Source organism: Felis catus, chromosome A1 (genome assembly GCF_018350175.1).
Source record: "Felis catus isolate Fca126 chromosome A1, F.catus_Fca126_mat1.0, whole genome shotgun sequence".
Taxonomy (NCBI): Eukaryota; Metazoa; Chordata; class Mammalia; order Carnivora; family Felidae; genus Felis; species Felis catus.
In genome coordinates, this window is record NC_058368.1 from 36,704,798 (window position 1) to 36,730,721 (window position 25,924).

General features: G+C 40.1%; 1 long non-coding RNA gene and 1 pseudogene across 1 annotated transcript in view; one reads left to right on the forward strand and one right to left on the reverse strand.

Annotated features, from left to right (window-relative positions):
* The window catches only part of LOC101097292, a 31,016-nt pseudogene extending 22,075 nt beyond the window's left edge, over positions 1-8,941 (reverse strand).
* Positions 8,942-13,515: 4,574 nt separating this feature from the next.
* The window catches only part of LOC123384379, a 187,295-nt gene continuing 174,886 nt past the window's right edge, over positions 13,516-25,924 (forward strand). Inside the window, exon 1 of the long non-coding RNA XR_006595399.1 lies at positions 13,516-14,159. This is a non-coding gene — a long non-coding RNA (uncharacterized LOC123384379). The remainder of the gene's footprint in view (positions 14,160-25,924) is intronic.

Genomic DNA, 25,924 nt, shown 5'->3' on the forward strand with positions numbered 1-25,924 from the left:
AGTGGATGTGGTTACTGTAATAAACAGCAGAGGTAAAATAGTAACAGTGTGGTTTGATCTATTTTGGCATTGGCTAATCAATCATGGTGTCCTTTGGACTGAAATCAATGGGCAGTCTACTAAAATTGTACTTGATTAAAATAAGTGAAGATCTCTGTATCTTGCAAACAGTAGTCTTGACTTTAGTCACCATGGGTTTGCAGTCCTTCAATTGTTTCCCGGATGGAGCCAGTTCACAGATCAAGAGCCCCTTATATGAAGGGGAGACTAAGTCCCTTTGAGGAAAATCCTGCTATGATGCCAAAAATTATACTGTAAATCTTTCTTTTTAGATTTCCTTGACGTGACCATGGTACTTACCTGGTGTCTGTGCACTGGGGAAGGAGAACTAACTAGACTTTATGGTTTTGAACTGACCCTAAATCTTGGAGACTCAAAACATCTCCATGGTCCACCTATAAGATTAAGGGCTTGAGGAGTTCAGATAATTAATGGAATCTTGGCTTGTGCCCATCTCAAAGTGGGCCAGTTGGTTCCCAAGTCTATCTTGTGGTTATTTTTTCAAGTCTGGAATTTATAGTTATAGGAGACATACTTAGCCACTAGGAGAATTTCCACACTAATTTTCTGACCCATGAAGAAAGGACTGTTTTGGTAGGAAAGATTGCATGGAAGCCACTAGGAAGGCCTGTACCTCCAACTAAAAGTATATTGCATTCTTACAAGGAATGCTGAAATTTGTGCCTTGATCAAAAAGTTGAAGGATGCAAGCATGATCATTCCTACTACATCCTGATTCAATTCACCTATTTCGTTTTTGCAGAGGACAGATGGATCTTGGATCTTAGAGAATGACGATGGGATTTTTGTAAACTTAAGGCAGTGGTGAATCAAATTCCAACTGCTGTTCCAGATGTTTCCCTTGCTGGAAAGGGAAATACCTCTGGCACCTGGTATGCAACTTGGGTAGGCTGTGGGCCCTAGTGATCCACCCAAACTCTAATGTAGGTGTTGCGGTGATTATTTTGAGGATGTGATTAGATAGCCAGTTGACTTTCAGAAAGATAGATTATTCTAGATAACCTGGGTAGGCCTGATTCAATCAGTTGGAAGGTTTCAAGAATAGAACTGAGGCTTCCTTAATGAAAAAAAAGTTCTTCCTACAGATAGCAGCATCAGTCCGTGCCAGTTATGCTATGGATTTGCAACTTTCCTAGCTAGCCTTCCTAAGCATAGAAGCCAATTGCTTGCCATCAATCTCTTAATATATATCTCCTACTGGTTCTATTTCTCTGGTTTAACCCTGACTGATATAGCAACTGATGTAATGAATGCTTTTTCATTGTATGTTTTTTTTTTCAACATTTATTTATTTTTGGGACAGAGAGAGACAGAGCATGAACGGGGGAGGGGCAGAGAGAGAGGGAGACACAGAATCTGAAACAGGCTCCAGGCTCTGAGCCATCAGCCCAGAGCCCGACGCGGGGCTCGAACTCACGGACCGCGAGATCGTGACCTGGCTGAAGTCGGACGCTTAACCGACTGCGCCACCCAGGCGCCCCTCATTGTATGTTTTAATAAATATTATCAGAAGCAGTTTGCTTTCAATACACGAAGTCATCAATACTCCTTCAGTGTACTACCTCTGGATTAAAAATCTCCAATTTTCTGGTATAATCTTGTCCATGGGGACCTTGATTTCTTTGTTATTCCATAAGACACCATGCTGCTCCACTAATTTGATGATATCATGCTAATTGGACTAGTGAGCAAAAAGTAGCAACACCTCTAGACATCTTGGTAAAACACACGCAAAACAGGGTAGGAAATAACTGCCCCCAAATTTAGACGGCCTTCTACTTTGTGAGAGTTCTAGGCATCTCATGGTACGTTGACATATCCCTTCTAAATTGAAGGGTAAGTTGCTGCTTGTAACCCCTTCCTACAACAATGATAGTGGCATAGCACCGAATGCATCCCTTTGGATTTTTGAAGGCAACATACACTCATTTGGGCCTGATGCTCAGACCCATTGATCAAATAACTTGAAGAGCTGTCAGTTTTGAGGAGCTTCAGACAAGAGAAACTCGGCAGCTGGTTGAAAGTGCCAAACTGCTCTGCCACTTAGGCTCTATGACCCAGTAGGTCCCTTTGATGGTACATGAAGTGAATGTGGCAGAGAGGGATGTTTTGTGGAGCCTTTGACGGGACACCATAGGTGACCGACAAAACAGACCTTTCGAATTTTAGATGAAAGCAATGCCACCTTCTGCAGATAACTATTCTTCTTTTGAGAAACAACTTCTGGCTTCCTGCCGGGCTCTACACTTGAAAATGGACCACGAAGTAACCATCATAAACTGCTTGTTACCTGACTCAATAAGATATAATGTTTAGCAGCATTCCATCATCAAGTATAGGTGATATATGTGAGATCAGGCTCGAGCATATCTTGAAGGCTCAAGAAAGTTGCATGGGTGAGTGGCCCAGTTGCCCATGGTCTTCACTCCTGACACATTGCTGCATCCCCCTCATGGGAAGCTCCCCATTAACTGATGACTGAGGAAGAAAAATCAAGGCCTAATTTACAGATGGTTCTGCACAGTATGATGGTATCATGTGGGAGTAGACAGTAACAGCACTCAAAATCCTCTCTGGGATGTCTTTGAAGAATAGTGGTGAAGGGAATCCCCCCCACCCCCACCACCAAGGCAGAATTTTGAGTACAACCCCTGTCTTTTTTTCCTTTTTCTTGGGAGATGAGATGGTCAGAGGTAGGTATTGATCTACATTATTTTAGGCAAGTGGCTAACAATTTGGCTTGGTGGTCAGAGGCTTGGAAGGAACATGATTAGAAAGTAGGTAGCTAGGAGATCTGGGAAGAGATTTGTGGAAATACTCTCTCCAAAACAGTACAAGGAGTTTTATGTTCCATATGAGTGCTCATTAAAAAAAAACCTGAGTAGAGAAGGATTTTATTTGTCAGGTGGAAAAATGGCCTGTTTTGTGGATGTTAGACCATTTTCCCAGACACCCCCATTCTTTCTCATGAGCTCATGAACAAATGGCTATGGTGGCTGGGATGGAGGTTATGCATGGGCTCAGCAACATGGACTTCTACTTACTAAGACTTATTTTTCTACAGCCACTGCTAAATGTCCAATATGCCAACAGAAAACATCAACCCTGAGCCACTGATTTGTCACCAGTTTCTTGGGGGAACCAGGCAGCCACTTGGTGACAGGTTGATTATACTGGACCACATCCATCTTGGAAAAGACAGCATTTTGTTCTCATTGAAATAGACACCCTGCATGTGGATTTGCCTTCTCTGCTTATAATGCATCTGACAAATCTACCATCCATGGATTTGCAGAATGCCTTATTCATGTCATGATATTCTACAAACCATTGCTTCTGACAAAGCAACTCATTTTAAAGGAAATGGGCTTGTGCTCATGGAATTCGCTGGTCTTACCACCATCTCTCTCACCCTATAGGAGCTTATATGATGGGTTGGTGAAATGTCCTTTTGAAGACTCAATTATACCACTCTGAGGGTAATAAAACTTTGTGAGTATGGGGTTATGTTCTCCAGAATATGGAGTATTCTCTGAATTACTGACCTACATATAGTGCTGCTTCTCTTATTTAACATTAAAAGAAAGTTTGTTCATCAGCAGTCACCTGGCAACTTAGTGTTTCTCACACTAGTGAAACAATAGGCAATAAATGAATACATACATACATAAAGAGAAAAAAAAAAGAAAGAAAAGAAAAAAAGAAAAAAAGAAGTGGTTACTATATTGGGGTAATTTATACCATCCAGAAAATAACTATTACACAATTGGCCAGAGAAGTGTACATATGGAATGCTGAAGATTCACAGGGCCACCTTTTAGTACTCCCATGTTCTGTGATAGAAACCATGAGAAACTGCCCCAAACTGACAGAGCCTCTTGAAATAAAAGTCTCTGTCACTCCACAGGCAAGGAACCATGACCAGCAGGCATTCTTGGGGAGGACAAAATCAACATAGAATAGGTAGTAGAAGGACAGCAAATACCAGTATAACTATGGGACCAGTTATAGAATTTGTAGAGGTATGTGTTTTTCTTACTTGTTTTTATATAAATATATTTGTATATGCAATTAACCAATGAAAACATTTCTTTTTCCCTCTTCCCTTCTCTTTCTTGGTGACAGGTTGATTACTGCAACAACTTCTTCTTCCACTAACTAATATACGGTTAATAGTGGTTAATTTTATATCTCAGGATTTAAGTTATAAGATATCAAAGTGAGCATGTGACTCAGGTAGAAGAGGAATAAATTTACCTAGAGATGGATTAAATATATGTATTCTCTTTTAGAGAGAGGGTTAGCAGTTTTTGATCGTGTGACATTTGCATTATATTAAGTAGAAACATATTTTTGCCTTTGCCATCTTTATCTGAAAGTTAAGTATGCCTGAAAGAGTTGTATGTGGATGCTAAGTTGAAAGGGCTGAAAAGTCCTGGATTGTGCTATTGTCAATTTAGGAACTACGTTTTCTAGAATCCCTTGAATGGCTAGATTAGAAGTGCCCCAAAGGGCAACTTGCACAAGATTTAGGAGGTAGAAGTGAATCAGTGGTCATTGCTTTTGGAAGGTTGTAGTGCTCAGATACTGTGACCATCGGATGTGAAGGTGTCTAGTGGGTCTCAGCTGGTCTTCACTCTGTTCCATGTCTAGCTCATCTTCCTAACTGTTGGCCTTGCTGACCACCAGTGGCCCCAGGCCAACCACCAGATGCTTGGATGTGAACCCACACAGGTGGTAGCTGCACAGAAACAACAACTTCCATAGATCCCTCCGTGAGCTCCTCCTTTGTGGTCCTAATTTGGCAGCTAGAAATGTTGGATTTTTGGATTTTTCCACAAGCTCCAAACTACCAACCCACACTACCTAGGCAGGCTGACTAGTAACTCTTGCTCTGACCCTACAAATTTTACTTCCTCAGCATCTCTTACAGAAGCATAAATTCTAATTTCCATAATATATTTCTTTTAAACATTTTTTTATTTACTTATTTTGAGAGAAAGAGAGAGAGAGAGCACCAGTGGGGGAGGGACAGAAAGAGAAAGGAAGAGAGAATCCCAAGCAAGCTCTGCTGACAGCACAGAGCTTGACATGGGGCTTGATCCCACAAACTGTGAGATCATGACCTGAGCCTAAATCAAGAGCTGATGCCTAACCAACTGAGCCACACAGGCGCCCCTCTATAATACATTTCTTCTTCCCATATTAGTCATCATGTCTCTTCTTGAGTGACTGATTTCTGAATGATTATCTTCCTCAAGGACATTGATATTACAATTGTCTCCTCTCTCTTCTGCATCATAAATGATCTCCTCTTGAGTAGATCACTCCCACAGGTGAACAAATATAGTTTTATTCCATTTCAACAACAAACAATTACCCTTAATGCTACATCCCTTTTCAGCCACCACCATATTTATTTGCTTCCAGTTATAGCAAAGTTCTTTAAGACATTTATCTATCATCAATGTGTCCAACTCCTATCCTTTGTTTTCTCTTCTGAAATTCATTTCAATCGGGTTTCCCCCAGCACTTTCAACTGAAATTGATTTCTCAAGTTCCCCAGCGGCTCTCCCAATGCTAATTTCCGGTTGTTTTTTTTTTTTAATGTTTATTTATTTTGAAAGAGAGAAAGAGATAGAGAGTGAGCAAGATGAACAGGGGAGGGGCAGAGAGAGAGGGAGACACAGAATCCAAAGCAGGCTCCAGCCCGTGAGCTGTCAGCACAGAGCCTGACACGGGGCTCGAACACATGAACTGTGAGACCATGACCTGAGCCAAAGTCAGACACCAACCAACTGAGCCACCAGGCGCCCCTCCCAACGCTAATTTCAACAGGCCATTCTAATCCCTCACATCGCTTCACCTGTCAATTGATCATTTTTTCCTTCTTGCAACCCTTTCTTCACTTGGCCAAGGTCTCTGTCTCTGTCTCTGTCTTTCTCTTTCTGTAGAACAGATTGTTTCTTTTCAATCTCTTCTTCTGTTTATTCCTTACTTTTCCAAACTTTATTGGTGGAGTGTCCCAGAGGTCGATTGTTGAACTTTTTTCTTCTTTTTTTACTCTCACCTCTTAGGTGAGTACATTTACTCCCATGGCCTTATTTAATTTCCTGTGTGCTGATGATGCCAAAATTTAAACAGGTCTCAATCCTGGTCTTCAGGATTCTATCTTCATTTGGATGTCTACCAAGAACTTAATAGGTCCAAAACCAAATTCCTAACCTTCTTAACCATCCCCAGTTCTGTTCCTTCCACAGCTTTCCCTCTTCAGTAAATGACCACTTCAGACTTTCAGATGCTTAGACAAAAAACCTGGAGCCATCTTGACTTCTCTGTTTCACAGCCCAGCTTAGAGGCATCAGCAAATCCTGCCAGCTCTCCCTTCAAAATACATCTAGAATCCAATCTCTTCTCACCACTGCTGCCACGGTGGTCTAAAGTGCCATCATATCTTGCCCGAATAATTGCCATCAACTCATAATTATTCTTCCTGGTTCTGCCTTTTCTCTCCTCCTGATCTATTCTCAGGGTAGCAGTTAGAGCCTGTTAACATGAAAGAATCATCACGCCATTCTGCTGTGGAGTTTTCAGTGGCTTCTCATCTCATTTAGAGTAAGATCTCAAATCCTTACAAAATCCTTTAATTACTGGAACAATCTACTTTTATCTTCTTCTCTGTCCTAAAATCTCTGGCTCATTCCATTCTAGTAACACTGGACTTTGTGACATTTTTGAACACGTTAACATACTTTTGCCTCAGAGACTTCATACTTAGGTCCTTCTTGGAATGCTATTTCCCAGGTATCAACAGTGCTTGGGTTTCTGTGCAAATGTCCCTTAATCAATGAGGCCTTTCATAATCACTTTATTTAATGACCAACTTATTTATTTATTTATTTGTTTTTTTTTTTTTAACGTTTATTTATTTTTGAGACAGAGAGAGACAGAGCATGAACAGGGGAGGGGCAGAGAGAGAGGGAGACACAGAATCTGAAACAGGCTCTAGGCTCTGAGCTGTCAGCACAGAGCCCGATGCAGGGCTGGAACTCACAGACCGTGAGATCATGACCTGAGCCGAAGTCGGACGCTTAACCGACCGAGCCACCCAGGCGCCCCTATTTCTGTTTATTTTTGAAAGACAGAGCATGCGCTTGCACACCTGAGCAGAGGAGGGGCAGAGAGAGAGGGGAACAAAGGATCTGAAGTGGGCTCTGTGCTGACAGCAGAGAGCCCAAAGAGAGGCTCAAATTCATGAACCATGAGATCATGACCAAGCCGAAGTCTGACACTTAATCAACTGAGCCACCCAGGGGCCCCCAATGACCACCTTTTTCAAAGAACAAGCTCATACTCTGTGCATTTCCTAACCCCTGTCTGACTGTATTTTTCCTCCATAGAATGTGTGTGTGTGTGTGTGTGTGTATAAAATATCCAATATATACAAAGGAAATCATATACCCAATATTATCCAATATCCAATAATATATCCAATATTGTATCCATTATTTTTAATCCTAGAACATGGGAGTAGTAAAATGTGCATTCTGAAGATCTCCTGCATTCCACACATACTCTTCTCTGACCCAGTTGTGTAATATTTATTCTCTTGATAGTCCAGTACAGAAACAACTTCCCCTCCTCTCCTTCTTTTTGCCTTTCAGTTCATTGGCAGTCAGATGATTTGTCTTTGTTTATAATTTGTTTTTCTTTTGGAATGTGAGTCCCCCCACCCCAGAACGTATGCAGCTCCCCTTTTCTCCCAAAGGACATAGTTTTTACAAAATAGACTTTATTTTGTAGAGCAGTTTTAGGTTCACAGCAACGTTGTGAGGGAGATCCAAAGATTTCCCGTATACCCCTTGCCCCCACACATGCAGAGCCTCCTCCATTATCAACATCCCCCACCAGAGTGGACATTTGTTATACATGATGAACCCATATCGACACATCATTATCATCCAAAATCCCTAGTTTACATTAGGCTTCACTCTTGGTGTTTTATGGTCTATAGGTTTTGACAAATGTATGATGACATATAACGACCACTGTAGTATCATAGACAGTAGTGTCACTGCCCTAAAAATCCTGTGCACTCCATGTATTTGTCCCTCCTTCCCTCCAAACTCCTGGCAACCACTGGTCTTTTTACTGTCTCCATATTTTGGCTTTTTCAGAATGTTATATAATTGGAATTATACAGCATGTAGCCATTTCAGATTGGCCTTTTTCACTTATTAACATATATTTAAGGTTCTTCCATGTCTCTTCATAGCTTGATAGCTCATTTTTTTAAAACTATTTTTTTAATGTTTATTTTTGAGAGAGAGCGAGAGAGAGAGCACGCAAGTGGGGGAGGGGCAGGGAGAGGGAAACACAGAATCCGAAGCAGGCTCCAGGCTCTGAGCTGTCAGCACAGAGTCCAATGCAAGGCTCAAACTCACAAACCATGAGATTGTGACCGGAACCTAAATCAGATGCTTAACCGACGGAGCCACCCAGGTGCCCCAGTAGCTCATTTCTTTTTAGTGCTGAATAATATTACATTGTCTGGATATACCAGTTTATCATTTGCCCACTGAAGGAGAAGTGTTGTTCAGCCTAGTGATGCTAGCTCCTAAAACACCACCCGGCGCATGGTAGGTGTTCAGTACATATTCCTTATCCTCATCATGCAATTATTCTCTCCGTGAATAGCATCACCTTCTGGTAGGTTGTCCAATCTCAGAAGATAAATGTGTACCGAATTTCCAGGGATTTGAGATTCTCCCACCTGTTCTTTTACTTCCACCTCTTGACTGTCTCTTGAATTCATCCTTTCCTCTTCATCCCCAATGTCAATGATAAACTCACTCTTCATCAACTTCTCCCAAAATAGCACATTATCCTCTTGAATTTTCTTTCTGAATTTTATGCATAATCTGTGCTCCTAAAGCACATACCTTATTATGGTGATCTCTTGCTCAAAGTATCCAGCAGATTAAAGTTTAAGCTCATTTGCATATGTTCCCAATTTCTCAAGATCTGATCCTTACAATGGGCGGAGACTTTTGTTCGGCTTCTCTTTTCCTAAACTTCCACCATCTACTCCATGGAGAACTCAAAGCAACTTGTGGCTGTTTTTGAAATAATCAATTTAATCCATTATCAATTCCATATTTAGGAAATGAATTCCACAGGAATCATGGAGGAAAATGGGGTGCTTTTGAAACCAGGGATTGATGGTGTTGGCTTTGGTACTTCTGTGGATAGCAGCTGAATGGTTATTTCATTAGGTCATATGCTAGAACATAAAATCTCTATAAACTCATGGAAGCTTTGTGGTCGTACAGAACTGTGCACAGAAGGATTCTAGAGTCTGCAGAGGAATAGCAGCAAACATGTAGAAACTGGGCTAAACAGTCCTTTAAGGGTCTCTGCTTTAAAGTGTACGTATTGTTCACCTTCCATTTTTACAATACCCATTATCCTTATGTCAGATTTTTATTTTTGTTTGAGTGAAGCAGAAAAAAAAAGATTTTTGAAAAAAAGTATTTAAAATGGCAGGAGGGGAATTCCTTCTGTAAAAAGAAGAGTGAGTTTTTCAGATTCTGTGAGCACCCACTTTGCTTTGAATATTGTGCATATTCTCTCCCTCCCTTTCTCTCTCTCTCTCTCTCTCACTCTCTCTCTCTCTCTCTCTCTCACACACACACACACACACCTATGCACATGCACACACATCTATCATTAAATCTAGGAAGGTGTGGGATAATGTTACGAACCACGTGTATGAGGTAATGCACAGTGAACGGAAGAATGTCAGTCTACCTTCTGAACAGACAGGGAGTTTTTTTTTTTTAATAATAGTTGCAAAGACTAGTAACTAAAGGATCTGATGTAATGAGATACAGCTGGGCTTTGGGAAATTTCATCAACCATTTGATTTCAAGTGATTTCATTCTGTCCTTAACTCGCAGCATTGGGCTTTGATATTGAAATAGGAATAGAACATTGAATCGGATAGTTTTCCTTCTAGTACTTGCCATTTCAAAGAACTTTGCATTATTATTGCATCCCCAGGAAGCAGGTAGGATTAATATCCTTATAAAGTGCTTTGGTTTTCTATTGTTAGAGTATGAGAAATCCTAAAATGATAAATTACTTGGATGTTAGCATAGAGCAAATCCGGGCCAGAACAGTGTTTAACAGTCAGATTTATTAGTTTCCAGGATTATAGTCACTCAACTGATCTATTTTCCTCTTCAGTTTCCTGGGGTATTACACTTTGGGTTCTGTCTGGTTGAAGTTAAAGTCTGCTGAGGCTATTTTACCCAGAGTGAGAAATTTCAAGTTCTAATCCCCATTGTAACTCTTTATAATAACACTAACATTTCTGGAATTCACTTCGTAATCTGTAAAATGAAATAATTAAAATTAATTTGACTAAAGTTAGGGGACTGTTTCAGGTGACTTCTCAACCTTAGGTTAAAAAAATTTTTTTTAATGTTTATTTTTTAGAGCAGAATGTGAGTGGGGGACAGGCAGAGAGAGAGAGAAGGGGGGGAGACACAAAATCCTAAGCAGGCTCCAGGCTCTGAGCTGTCAGCACAGCGTCCAACATAGGGCTCGAACTCACACACAGTGAGACCATGACCCGAACTGAAGTCAGATGCTTCACTGACTGAGCCACCCAGCATCCCTAACCTTAGGGTTTTTTAATCAATGTTGCTTATTCAGGTAGAAAAGAACATGCTCCAGATATGGCACCTCCCAGAGACGTGAAATTGACAAAGTGTTGATGTTCATATTCTTCTCAACAGCACCTTTTTTACTTAAATAGGCAAAGCAATGAATCCCTTTTACAAACAGGACACAAAGCCACTGAATGAATCCCCTATTCCTATATTCCTACTCCTCTGGTACCATAGCTCCTTAATTCCCTTCTTAATTCCTTCCTTCATGAAAATGCTGGGACACTATTCATTTTTTAGTTTATTAATAGTATTGCTCAAGCATTTAACTTTGTTATTTTTATGCTTTACATACAAGACTATGTACCTAATTTTAGATTGGAACTATAAATTCCAAATGAAAACATCTTTATAGAGTTAATGACAACAAAACAATCATACTCACAATATTAACTAATTCATCAAACACTTAGTGCTGTAGGTGGAACTTATATCAGCTTATTTAATCCTCCTAACAGCTTTATGAGGTAGAATCCACAATAATCTCCTCTCCTTGGGCAAAGCAACAAAAGTATACTGATTTTAGTAACTTGCCTATAGTCACAAAACTAGTTATGGTCAGAGCTAGGATATGAAAAACTTTTTAAAACTTTTTAAAAAATATTTATTTATTTATTTATTTATTTATTTATTTATTTATTTAAAAGAGAGAGAGAGAGAGAGAGAGAGAGAGGGAGAGCGCATGAGCAGAGGAGGGGGGGGAGGGAGAATGAATCTTAAACAGGCTCAATGCTCTCAGTACGGGGCCCAGCACAGGGCTCCATCCTGTGACTCTGGGATCATGACGTGAGCAGAAATCAAGAGTTGGATGCTCAACCAACTAAGCTACCCAGGCACTCCTGGAAAACTGGTTTTAAAACCCAAGTTCTTGGTCACTATACTAAATTGTCAAGCTATACATCCTAAATACCACAAACATTCTAAGCCATGTTCATATGGACATATAACTTACACAAAGGAATAGAAATACAGGATGTAGGCATATGCTTTAGAAGCATATTTTATAAATGTGCAGAAGGAAATTATATTTAGGGCCAATGCATATCAAGGGTGGGATTTCCTATGGTTTGGGCTTCACAGTGAGAGTTGATAAGAGTTTTATGTTCTTTCCTGATTGATTAAAGAAGGTTGAAATTCCAAGAATTGTACAGTCAGAATTTGCCCCATTTTCTTCAAGAGCCAACTGCTTTACATACATCAGATTCCAACTGAATAGAAAAGCAACATCTACTTTTGACAGCTGTCCTCTGTGAAAAGCAAAGTAGAATCAATCCAACTATAGCTTTTTTTTTTTTTTTTTTTTGGAGGAGAGAGGAGGAGGGGGAGAGAGAGAGAGAGAGAGAGAGAGAGAGAGAGAGAGAGAGAGAGAGGGAGAGAATCTTAAGCAGGCTCCACATACAGCAGCATGGAGCCCAGTGTGGGGCTAGATCTCATGACTGAGATCATGACCTGAGCCGAAATCAAGAGTTGGACACTTAATTGACTGAGCCATGCAGGTACCCCAACTATTGTTCTTTAGGAATCATTTCCTTGGGAAAGCCTTCCAGGATTCTTCTAGTCTGAGGTAGATGTCCCTCCCATGGCCTCATATGCTGACTTCTGCTGGACTCAGAACACTGTTCAGCAATTGTCTGTGAGCTTGTCTGTTTCCTTAACTGGTCTAACAGACCTTTGAGAGCAGGAGTTGTGTCTTCATGTTTGCAGCCATCTGCTTTGCAGATGCTTTGTCCATAACAGGCATTTAATAAATGTTTATTAAAATGAAATAAAGGTGTGCTGAAATTCGTTTGGAAACTCCTGGAGTTCCAAGAACTCCTGTTATTTCTGTACTCTAGCCATGTCTAATTTTCAATGTTTCTATGGAGTATCTACTTTATGCAGGATAGTATCTGTTATCTACCTAGCATATTTGTATATTGTAGATATTTAGTATGTGTTGTCAATTGAATTATATTGGAATAGGTTTTTCAAATGTATTGGAGAATTGGAAATCAGTTATTTTAGGCTAGGCTATGTTGTAGTAACAAACATGCCTTTAAATGTTAGTGACTTATCACATAAAAATTTATTTCTCAGTCATGCATAATGCACCACAGATCTGGTAATTCTACAGAGCAGCTCCTTTTCAAATGGTGACTCCAAGGTCCAAGCCTATAATATCCCGTAGCTCTGCCATCTAAAACAGGAGGCTTCCAAGTCCCCATAGTAGGAAAAGAGAGCCATGCACTGGTTCCCAAATACTTTGGTTTAGAACTGACACACCTTACTTCTGCTCACAGCCCTTTGGCCAAATCTAGTGATTTGCAAGAGGACAGGGAAATGTGGAAGAAAACAGCAGGAAATGACTCTGCCATACAGGGAGAAAGAGCAAAGTAGGATCCAATGATCAATATTTACGTTTAGTTTTCCGTCTGATGTGTTCATTAAAAAAACGGGAATTCGTGACCTAAAGATCTTGAATACCTGCCCCCACCTCCCCGCCCTCTTTTTTTTTTTTTTTTCAGGAAGGCAAACAGGGTGCAGTTGGGTCCCACAGTGTGGGCTATGGAACTTAGGAGGTGTAGGGGGAGTAAGTGCAGGTCCCCATGGAAGGCCAATGTACTGGAGCAGGCTGATCATCAGCGGCCGTTCAGACATAGGCAGAATCAGGCTGGAGGCAAACTGACCTGGCCGGGCGTACACGTCCTAACCTATTCTCGCGGGATCTCAGGAGTTCCCGCCGGAAATTAGCAGGAGCGAGCTGGGATGAGAAAAACCTGGGCGCCCAGGGGGCTGGCGGGCTCTCCTCCGAGACTCAATCCAAAGGAATCTGGCTCATTCCATTTCTCACACAAAACCCAATCCTCGTGGCCTCGCTCCCTCAACCCAGAGTCACAATGCAGCGGTGCCTCGCCTCAGAGCCCCGGAAAGGTGCATGCGAACGGGGTGTGGCCCAAAAGCCGAGGAACGGAGGCATGACTGAGGCCTGAACTGGGGAGTGAATTGCGCATGCCTGGGCCGCAAAGCCTTGCGAATCCGGAAAGGCCCTGGCAGCTCTGTGGGCGCCGGTTGCCGAGTCTCGGACAGCAGCAGCCCCGAAGTGCCGCCCCATCGCACATCCCTGGTGCCAGTTATTCCACCAGGCAGCTGCGAGGTGTCTAAAATTCATCCCAGGAAACCATTGCTGCCTGTTCCTTGAAGCTTTCCCCTGAATAGCATGCCTCAGAGCATTCTTCTCTCTTTCTGACCCAGCACATCTATCAGCACACTGTGATGGGGAAGATGGCTTTTTCACCCAACCCCTTCACGAGGGGATTGAACAATGCAGTTGTCAGTGAGAGGCGGCCCTCTGCAGTATAAAAACGGGTATGGCTTATTCATTTTATAACTGGAAATTCGGAAAGTCGTGGGTATGTAACGTACAGCATGGTGACTGAAGTTAATAATACTGTATTGCATATTTGAAAGTACTTGGGGGAGTGGGTCTTGAAAGTTTTCATCACAAGGAAAAAAACATTGTAACTATGTATGGCGATGGATGTTAACTGGATTTGCGGTGCTCGTTTAGCAATATATACAAATAGGGAATCATTGCATTATACCCCTGAAACTAATGTTATGTCAATTCTACCTCATTAAAAAGGGTATTGTATTTTATAATTGACAAATATCTAATTCATTAATTGTCATTTAATCATTAATTAATATTCCTTTAATCGATAGCATCCAGATTAATAGTTTTTTGAATGAGTTAGCAAATGAAAGAGACAAATACCAGTTAGAAAGATTTTCAGCTCAAAAGCTGTTCTTTAATGATAAATATCAGGAAATCAGTAACTGTTACTCTTATTAGTTCTGAGCCCCTGATGAGGTCTCCGTCCAAGCAGCGATGTGTGACCTCTCTTCTGTTTTCGAATTCTGGGGAGATTTGGGCAAAAAGAGGCTGGTGATGGACAAGTCTGGTGATGGACCATAGCTTGGTCACTGCTTCTCATCTCAAGAAAAGTGACCTGCCTTCCTTTTATGTACTCGAGAATATTGCTAGTGAAAGCATCTGATCACAGATTTAACTTTCTCATTTGGAGTGCTGAGAGGTGAACTTCTGCAGTTCTTGGGTAGAGATATTAAAACAGAAAGCACACAACAAAGCTCTTATGATAGAGTGTAAGATACAAGAACACTTAAGCTCTAGTTATTTTTATTTGTTGTATCTTATATCAGTTATCTGATAGACCTGGCATAGCCTAGGGCTTCATACATCATGCTTTTGTAGAGACAGGTTCCTCAATCTGTATGTTCACAGCTAAAGGAAACATTGTAGCATAGCAAATGGCCAAGAAAGTAACCTTATCCTGTGTCTTTTGTATTGTCGGAGTTTCCCCAGAGGTCATGGGGAAGTAAGGGCATTCATCAAGACATTTAATTACCAAGCACACAGGGCTGAGCTCCATTTCTCAGGTTCTCATTGGGGTCGTGCCCCTGAAATGGGAGCAGCAATGGCAGTTAGGAAAGGGTGTGCCTGTTTCTCCTTTCGGTGCTGCGGTAAGGGAAGGGGTTGGTAGATGAGACAGTCTGGATTCTTGAGTTACCTTGTGGAGGAGCTGCAGGCAGTTGAATCTCCAGGTCTCTGTCAGACTCTGGTGTTGATGAGAAATAAACTTCCGCTGTGTTAAGACTCTGAGGTTTCAGGGCTAATTGATCACAGCATAGTACAGGCTAGCCTGCTGATTCAGACATGATCTATGCATATCGGACATGCAGATGCACAAAGTTTAAGAGATGTAAGAGTCCTGACAGTCTCCTTTGCCAGAGGCAACCACTGTTTCTGGTTTCTTACCTATCTTTCAGAGATAAGTTATGTGCTAATAACAAAAAAAGTAATAACTGTGGTAATGGCAGCAAACATTTAGTAAGAGCTTGCTGTGACAATTGACCCTAAAAGTTATTCTTCAACCCCAATGGAAAGTAATCTAGGTGAGCAGTATGTGTGTGTGGTGAAGGGAGTTCTTTGTTCCAGTGAGTCATTAAAGGACCCCAACTAAAAGAGGCTTTGCAGTCTTTCATGTGTGTCATTGAGACTGACCTGGCCATTAATATCTGCCTGGCAAAAGGGCAAAGAGCATAAAGGATAGCATGTGAGAGGCTTTTATAGGCCAGGTCTGCCAATCATTGACTAGAGTTCAGTCGTGTCCCCACACCTTAGTGCAAAAGAGGCTGGCAGATATGGTTTATTGTGCCCACAGATGAAGAGGAACTGTGTTTGGCCATCAGCGAGCCGTCTTTGCCTTACTAATGTGTTCATCCAACAGTTCTATGAACTAGGGGCTACTATTATGCCCACTTCACAGATTCATAAACTATTATGCCTATGGCTAGTAAGTGGCAGAGCCTAGAAATGTCTGACACTAGAGCTGGGCTTAGCCACTGTACTTATCCTTTCTTTATACAGAGTAGTATATTATGCACACAGTTTTCTATTTGTAATTGTTTTTTCCCCTTAAGGATATTTAGTTGAGATTATTTAATGCTAGTATATATAAGGCTGTTTATTTATTTATTTATTTTTTGATAGCTGTATACTGTATACATAAATGAGTCATGATTTAAGTACAGTTATGATGAAGATTGTTTCCATTTTTCCCCATTTCAAGCAGTGTTGCAGTGAATATGCTCAAAAGTTCATGTTTGCACACATGTGCATGTATATGGAGAAGAATACTTCCTAGAAGTAAAATTGCTCATCTAGAATGGTATATGTATATTTACTTTTACAGATGTTTTCAAATTTCCCTGTGGTTGGAATATTTTTTATATAAAAAGAATACAGTTTACATTTCCATCAACAAAGTATGAAAATATATATTTCTCCATAGTTATACCACACGAATTTTTCTGCTTTTTGCTATTTGCTAAATTATAAGTAAAAATGGTATTTGATACTAGCTTTTCTTCTATCTCATAACTTTTATTGCTTTGTAATATTTAAGAATACAATGGAAGAAAATGGACAGATTCTTTAGATTGAGGATCCACAGAATACTCTTCTAGGGAAAAAATTGGTATTAAGTGTTATCATTTAGCCAACTCTCATTTATTTTGCAGTAATTGTAACAACATCTCATTTTTCAAGAAAACAATCTTAAGAGAAATGTCAGTAATTTTTCTATGAAAATGGTAAAACCAAACCATAATTTAAAATTGTCTGTCACTTTGGGGATGGCAGCATCCCCTAGTGCCGTAAGAACTTTTCAGAAGGCAGATTGCTCTAAGCACATTTCCATTATGCACAAAATGCACTTCTTCTTTGCTGTGTTGCCTGAGCTGAACACAGGTAGAATTGTATTTCTAATGTGCAGTGAGTTATACTGAAGCCACCGCAGTATTCCCTGCTGCATAGGTCCTGGGGTGTGGTGAGATTGAGGAGTGCCTCTTCCTGTTCCAGTACTTTTTTATTTTTTTTAATTTTGTAATGAACAGCAGTATTTATTGAGCTTTACCGTGTGAAGCTTGTGCTTGGTTCTTAGCCATGCAACACAGTGTGATAAATACCACAAAAAAATGCAAAGATGTATAAGCAGCATATAAATTAGCAACATTTCTTTGTTATGAGTGTATTTTTCTGATTGTTTGTCATTTGTTTGCTTTTGAAGGAATCCCAGCATTAAAAAGCCTTTTGTAATAGTACAAAAAAAATTCAACATTAATTTTTGGCAAAGAGATCATTGGAATTTCACTTTAGAATGGAAATAATGACATCTGAAAACCTTAAGTTTTTAATGATGTTTTGATTTCTTAATCAGATATCAAAAAAAGGATCATTTAATTAGATAATCTTTAGATTTTATATATGCATATATTTAATTTTTTATTGAAGTATCATTGACATGCAACGTCCTATTAGTTTCAGATGTACATCATGGCAATTTGATATTTTTATAGATATGAAATGATCCCCACAATAAGTGTAGTTACTGTATGTCACTATACAAAGTTATGACAATATTATTGACTATATTCCCTATGCTGTATATTACATCTCCATGAATTATATTTTATACCTGAAAGTTTGTGCCTCTTAATCCTCTTCTATTTTTCCCATTCCCATGAGTGCTTCTAGCTCTGGTAACCAGCAGTTTGTTTCCTGTATCTATGAGCCTCTTTCTGTTTTGTTTGTTCATTTGTTTTTTAGAGTCTACATGTGAGTGAAGTCATTATATTTGTCTTTGTCTGTCTGATTTATTTCACCTAGCATAATACCCTCTAGGCCCATCCACGTTGCTAAATGGGAAGATTTCATTGTTTGTTTGTTTTTTTTTACAGCTGAATAATATTCCATTGTATGTATGTATGTGTGTGTTTATAAATATACATATATGTATATGTATTGTTTATCCATTTATGTATGGATGGATACATGGACACTTAAGTTGCTTGCATATCTTGACTGTGTATATAATACTGTGATGAACATAGGGGTGTATATATCTCTTTGTTTTTTGTTTTATACATGTTTATTTGTTTTGAGAGGGAGAGTGTGTGTATGTGCATGTGCACGAGCAGGGCACGAGCAGAGAGAGGGAGAGAGAGAATCCAAAGCAGGGTCTGCACCATCAGCACAGAGCCCTAGGTGTGGTTCGACCTCCTGTGAGATCATGACCTGAGTGGAAACCAAGAGTGAAATGCTTAACTGACTGAGCTAGCCAGGTGCCCCTTGAGTAGTTCTTAATAAAGAAGCCTATTGTTATTGTTGTAGAGATCATGTATTAATACAGAATTAATATCTATCCACCCAAGAATAGGTTATATCTTTTAATTTATTAAGTGTCTCTAGTTTCTTCAGTTGCATTTTATTTTATTAAAAATTTTTTTAATGTTTATTATTTTGTTTTTGAGGGGGGGAAGGGGCAGAGAGAGAGGGAGACAGAGATCAGAGGCAGGCTCCAGGCTCTGAGCTGTTAGAACAGAGCCTGACATGGGGCTCAAACTCAGGAACTGCGAGATCATGACCTGAGCCGAAGTCGGATGCTTAACCGACTGAGCCACCCAGGTGCCCCTACATTTTATTTTATTTTTCTAATGTTTATTTATTTTTGAGAGAGAGAGACAGAGCACGAACAGGGGAGGGGGAGAGAGAGCAGAGACACAGAATCTGAAGCAGGCTTCAGGTTCTGAACTGTCAGCACAAAGCCCACCGGAGGGCTCGAACCCACAAACTATGAGATCATGACCTGAGCCAAAGTCGGATGCTGAACCAATTGAGCTACCCAGGCACCCCTCTTTAGTTGCATTTTAATGTTTTCTTCATCTAAACTTCTTTTGAAGCATGTTAGATATCTTTTCTCTTTGTTTTGTTATTTTTCCATTATATTTTTGATTGGTTATTATTTTTACACAGAAAGCTACTTACTTTTGTATATAAGTTTTGTCCCAGCCATGTAAGAATGATTATTATTAAGAGGCCGTGAATGTAATGTAAGATTACATGGGTCAGTGCCAGATGAATCCCAGCTCTATCACTTACTGGCTGTTATTGTGAGGATTGCAGATAATCTATGAAAAATGCTTAGAATAGTGCTTCATCAGTTTAACCACTTTTCTTAATCAGATATTGGTATAGAAGTTAGCTTGCTTCTCGCTTGCTTTGGATGCTTTCTTGTTTCTATACTTGGGAAAAATTTTAAGATGAATAGGACACATTTTCTTCCATGGTGGGGAACTCTACTTTCATTGGTCAATTCGTTTGGTACTCCAAATCTCCTTTGATAGAATAATGATTATACTAATTTCATAAATGTTATATTCTACTCAGAGTGGTTAAAAAGGTGTCTGAACCAAAATTTAAATCCAGACTTCCCTACTCTAAAGCCAAAGTCAAGATTTAAACATGGCAATATAGTAAAAGATTTATTTGAAAATATATGCCTTTTTAATCACAAAATTTATTCTTACACTTCCACATTCATTTACTTGTGGAATGTTTTTCTATAACATGCTTTAATATAAAATGTGCTTTAATTACACAAGTTTGGTTTATGGGAAGGTCTTAACTGTGGCTCCAAAGGGAGAAAAAAATGAGTAAAAATAGGACTACTGATTTTGACACTTCAAAAAAAATCTTTTCCTCTTTTGTATCTTTCCCATCCTCTATCCCTATTACTATTCATTGTAGCCCATATAATAATACCTGACCTGGGTTACTACAACAGCCTATAAAATGGTCTCTTCATCTCTAATCTTATCTTCCTTAAAGCATTCTCTGCACTGTCGCTGCAGCCATATATTACCAGTATTAACCACATTTCCCCCTTTAGCCAAGTTAGAGCTCATTAGGGCAGCTTGAAGGCTCTCCTCACCTACGTCTCTTACCTCTCCAGCCAAGAATCTCACTAGAATGCTCAAGCAATACCAAATGCTCCAAGTTCTCTTGAGCACACAAAAGTGCTTTTTCATCTTTGTGAATGTGACCCTCATTGCCCTCCTACCTTCTTCTTCCCCAGTAATGAGCACTGTGCTTCATAGACCCGAAGTTCTCAGTAGATGTGTTTCCTGAAAGAATAAACAAATGTTTCTGCTCTTCTTTTTCACAGATCTTTCAGGAAAGAAGTTTTTATTGTGGAAAAGCTTGAGAAGTTTAGTTACACACCAGGAGTCCTGGCTTTTACCAGGATTCTGTCTTTTGACCCACTGTTGGACTCTGGACATGTATCTGTGGGTTTGGGCATACAAGTGTCCAAGCAGATTTTGGGACTGAGACAACTCACTGTTGGGGTAAAATTAGGAGAGCACTGAATAGGCAGGAAAGCTTTACATAATATTTTATTCAAGTCTTACCACCTCCTACAGAGTGGGAATTAATATTTGTATAATACCAATGGAGAACAGTGACACAAATAAATGATATCCAAGGGGAAGGAGAAAAATGCTTCTTATGCAGGGGCCTGAGGAAGGAGGAGGAGAAAAGCCAAAAGTCAGAGTGTCTTCATTCCTGAACCTCTCCCCACACCCCCTCCACAATCAAATCTTTGGGAAGGAGGCAAAGGGTAGGGAAAGCCAGAGAGATTTGGAGTGTCTGGAACAAGGAAGCTTCCTTGTTTCTCATGGCATAGCCTGGAGAAACTGCAACTCTCTTAAGGAAGTCAAACCTTCAGTATATTCAGCATGCATAGCTGCCAGCTGTGGTTGCTTTGAAATGTCTGAAGAAGAGGTCTAGGCAAATCAGCCTGTGCTAGCAGGTTCCTGTGGCTTGTGTGTGTCATCTGGGGAGTGGACCTTTCTCATAGTGCTTGTGGGGTGTGCATAAATGCTAAGAGGACTGCAAGAGCCATAGAGTCAGGACAAGGAGGCTGCCACATGTGGGGACCGACCGTGTGGCTGGAGTCTGGAGGAGGGCCTATCCCTTTCAACACTGGGTGCAAGTTGGAAATGTACGGGACCAATCTCACATTAGCAGGATGATGAGCCAGTTGGGACAAGCTAGACCAGAGCACATTATTGCCAAAACGTCCCTGCCTCAAGTCTGCAAGAACTTAGAAAGTCCCTGGCTAAGAGGTCATCAGAAGGAAGGAGGAAAAAAGATGTAATTTACTGAGATTAAATCCTGAAGTGACTGAGATAATAGCTGAAAAGTAGATAATAGCTGAAAACTGAGAGAGACTCAGTTCTGATCATTGATGAGTTGAAGATGGTTATTACTGTTCAGTGGGCTCAAAAGCAAGATGAGATTTGTTGTTGAAAGTAGTTCCTTTTTTTTTTTTTGCACATTTGAATGGTGGCATGTGTCATCAACCACACTATATTTTTTAATCATTCAGTCATTCAACAACTATTTATTGGTCACCTACTACATATAGTCATGCTTTTTTAAAAAAATATTTTTCAGAGAGAGTGCAAGCGGGGGAGGGCTAGCGAGGGGGTGACAGAGGATCTGAAGTGGGTTCCGTGGTGACAGGCTAATAGCAGTGAGCCCGATGTGGGGCTTGAACTTACGAACAGCGAGATCATGACCTGAGCCTCCCAGGTGCCCCAACTATATTCTGTAATTCTGCTCATAACTCTTGCTGATGTTTCAAAGCCCTTTTTGAAACAACTCTTTCTGTGACCGTATGCTTTCTTGGAGACTCACGTAGGCCTCCTAAGGGCCAGCTCCTGAAACCCAGCCCTACTTTTCCTTACATCAGAGGTTTCTTATTCTTCATGATTCCCCATTTAGTGTTGTTTTCCTGGGGATTTCCATTATTATTTTTCAAGTAATGGTCTTACACATACCACAGGAGATGTGGTATGCCTATGTATGTAAATATCTGTGATATAAATCTGAAATTTTTATTAAGTCATAAACACTGATTCTCCTTGCATTAGCTCTGTGGCAATCCTGCCTTTTTTCCTGGATGTTAAGTTTGATGCAGTGGATGGAGGTTTTTGATAGTATAACTGAAAGCTGGCAAAGGAAAAGCTTCTGCTTCAGCAGAATAAGGTTGAAGAGGTATGCTGGCAGTAGGTTATTTCTCCCGCTACAGGATGGCTTGGTTGTTTTTTGGATATCCTATTTGAAGGTCACACCACCATGGGGAATTCGAAGCATCCTTTATGCCTAAGCAGTGAGAGAGCCAGAGAGAGAAGGGACTGATTGAAATCCCTCTCTGGAGGCCAACTAGAAGAGAACAAAGGGGTAGGATTGGGGTGTGGGGGTGTAGGGTTAAAAGGAGGGAATGGCAGTGAGGAGCAGGAGGGAGTTCCTGGAGGGCTCTGACGGAGAGTCTCTTCTGGTCGGAGAGGGCTTGCATGCTATCCTCCAAGAGACCAGTTGGACTATGACTCCTTTGCAGGAAACCTCCTAGATCTCTGCCCCCGGTGTAGACTAAATTGTTTGAACCGACAGTAAATAACTAACTGGACGCTTTTTAAGAATCCAGCTATGGGCACCTGGGTCGCTCAGTTGGTTAAGTATCTGACTTTGGCTCAGGTCACAATCTTGTGGTTCATGAGTTCGAGCCTGGCGTTGGGCTCTGTGCTGACAGCTTAGAGCCTGGAGCTTACTTTGGATTCTATGTCTCCCTCTCTCTGCCCCTCCCCTGCTCTCTCTCTCTGTCTCTATCTCTCTCTCAAAAATAAATAAACATTAAAAAAATTTAAAAAATAAAAAGATTCCGCATATGTGCTTCATGGACTAAATAGGTTGTAAGATGGTCTTTCCTTCCCTCTCCCTAGCTGATGCCCTGACTCCTTCAGGGTAGAAGGCAGTATGGTGAAAAGTCCTCCGTGGGGCCCCATAACATGGTAGTAGAAATGACATTTTGTTTGCTGAATGTGCTACTCTTCCCTTCCACAGTAAGGGAGTTTGCATCCAGGTAATGCTGTGGGGAGCAGAAGAGTAACAACCACAGCATGGTTTTAAATTCAGTTCAAGAAATTGGCTTCCTCCTCACCCATCTTCCCCTGTCTTATGTTAAGCGTTTGTAGTTGCTTCAGGCTTCAGAATTGTCATTTCATCAAATTATACTTTCATATATTATTATACAATACATAACAATATATTGCCATGCCAAAACTATTTTATTGTTACAGACGTTATGGATATAGAAAGAAAAAAAAACAATAGAATAAAATAAAATCATCTGAAACATTTCAATTCCAACTTCTTGTTTTTTACATGAGATGATGGAACATTGAGGCAAATTCTTTTCTTGTCAGTATGAAGTATAAGTTTCCTAGGACAGTTTTTCTATTTCTTGATTGTGGGATCTATAGTGAGTGTTGTAACCTAGTCCTGCAAAAATACTGTGACAAAAAAAAATCTGAACACACAGATATTTGGGGGGAAACAGGGTACTTTCTACTAAAGACCTGCTATTGGCCTCTGCTTTAATATTCTTTAAGGTTTCATTGGAGGTGGAAGGTGGGTGTTTGAGAATCTTAATTCAGTCTTTTTCTGATTGCATAGACAGAAATTCATGCATAGCCCCTACCGTCTTCCCACAGCCACAAGTCTCCTGTTGCTTTCCCCCCCCCCTTTTTCCCCTTTCATATCTCCTTTTATTAATACTTCTTGATAGTGAATTATTTTATTTTATTTTAATATTATTTTAAAATATTTATTTTTGAGAGAGAGACAGAGCACGAGTGGGGGAGGGGCAGAGAGAGAGGGAGACACAGAATCCAAAGCAGGTTACAGACTCTGAGCTGTCAGCGCAGAGCCCAGTGTGGGGCTCAGACTCATGAACCACAAGATCATGACCTGAACTGAAGTTGGCCGCTTAACCTACTGAGCCACCCAAGCGCCCCGATAGTGAATTATTTTAAAATAGTCACTGTGGTAACTGTCATCCAAACCAAAAGACAGAACCATGCCTGCCATCCCAGAAACCCTTTGGTGAGGCCCTTCACAGTTACAAACACTCCCTTCTGTCATATTAACTATTATCTTGACTTTTATAGTAATTATGTCCTTGTATATATACATTTTTTACCAACAGTGCATCTTTATACATTGTATCGTAGTCTTTTGCATTAAAAAATGATGTCTTTAGATTCTCTTTTAATCTACAGTTTTTCTCCCCACCCCTGTCTCATCCCTTTCTTTTCCTTAAAATTTTCTTGTTAAAGGACCTAGATAATCTGAACTGTCAAGTTTCCTATTGTCTAGATTTTGTTAACTATATATACTTGGCTAAGTTAACATGTTCTATTCTCCTCTCTATTTTCTGAAAATGTGCCACAGGCTTCAGAGGGTTGGTCATACTCATGTTTAACATTTTAGCAAGTCAGTAGAACGTACATATGTCTGATTGTCTCTTTTTGTTATCAGGCATTGAATGGGGGGTGGTTGCAAATGAAGATAATCCATCATTTAAAAAATTGTAATCTGAAATATTTTATAAATAGACACTTGCTCTCATCTGTTATTTGTTTATCCAGTGGTCTAGTCATGTAGGAAAGGCAGAATAAATGTTTCTTTCTTTCTCTTTATTTACATCCTTTGAAGATGATCATTTAATTTTTAATTTAAATATAAATGAATGGATTTATGCATATTTGCTGATTTCAATCCATGGGAATTATTTCCCTTATTGAAGCCAAATTGTCCCATCTTTGACCAGTGGAAACCTCATAAAGTTGTCTACTGAGTCCTTTTAACAGGTCTGGTAGTCTTTGCTTCTTTTTGACAAGGTATTTCAGGATTGTTTTGTACATAGCCTGCCCCGGACATGAAATCAACTATTTGTCCAAGAAGCATTGGCTCCTCTTCATAGGAAAAGACAACTCAAAACCATAGTCTTACTGTTAATAATGCTTTCTAACTTCGGATTTCTTCTTCCATTACTGTTGAGTAGTGTTCAAAAGCTGGTGGCTTGCTTTCTGAGATTTCCTGCATCTGTTTCCTTTTTCATTTCATCTCTGTCTTCCTTGTTCTGTGAAATTTTGATTCACTTCCCACCCGTTTCTTTTCAGCATGTGGGTCTCTTTGAGAAGAGAAGCCTGTCTGGTCAGTTTTATAGGGTCTAGTCTACTCTGTTTCCTTCAGTCCTTGATGCCATTTCCTTGTACTCTCCCACCGTTAGATTGGGCAAAATCCCTCCAGTTTCAGGTGCATTTCTTGTCCTCAGGATCATCAGATACTGTATTGTTTCTCTTTGTTTTCTTCTGCACAAACACTGATACCTTGCAGATCTTGTGGTTGTTAGTGATTTGTTGTCACTGTCTTGAAATTTAGGGTTTGTGGGGGATGTCTTGTCACTTAGCTTGATAGAAATGCTGTCCCTAAATTGTTTTTCTGCTCTGTGTTTATGTGAAGATTTAAGAAGTTTCAAGAACTATGTGGCCACCATATTCCTGGAATATTTCTTTTCTTTAAATTTAAATTTAAATTTTAGTTAACATACAGTGCAATATTGGTTTCAGGGGTAGAATTCAGTGATTTATTTATGAGCACCCAGTGCTCATCACAAAAAGTGCTCTCCTTAGTACCCATCACCCATGTAGCCCCTCTCCCACCTATCTCCCTCAACCCATAGGTTGTTCTCTATCGTTAAGAGTTTCTTGTGGTTTGTTTCCCTCCCTTCTCTTCCCCCTCCTTCCCATATGTTCATCTGTTTTGTTTATTAAATTCCACATATGAGTGAAATCATATGGTA